The following is a 212-nucleotide window of genomic DNA, read 5'->3' on the forward strand; positions in this document are numbered from 1 at the left end:
TCGCATCCCAGCGGTAAAGTTCGAGGATTTTTCCCTCACGGAAAATGGCGATCTCCTACAGGCATTTTTCTAGGCATTAGTGGCATCAGCGCGGACGAAGGGGACGAGTCAGCGGGTTTCAGGGAAGATGATGGTCTCAGCTTGATTGTCTGTCAAGATGCGCCGGGGATTTGTTTGTTTACCATCTCCCTGGGAACCGGGATCTCAAGCAA

Source organism: Penaeus monodon, chromosome 31, assembly GCF_015228065.2.
Source record: "Penaeus monodon isolate SGIC_2016 chromosome 31, NSTDA_Pmon_1, whole genome shotgun sequence".
Lineage (NCBI taxonomy): Eukaryota > Metazoa > Arthropoda > Malacostraca > Decapoda > Penaeidae > Penaeus > Penaeus monodon.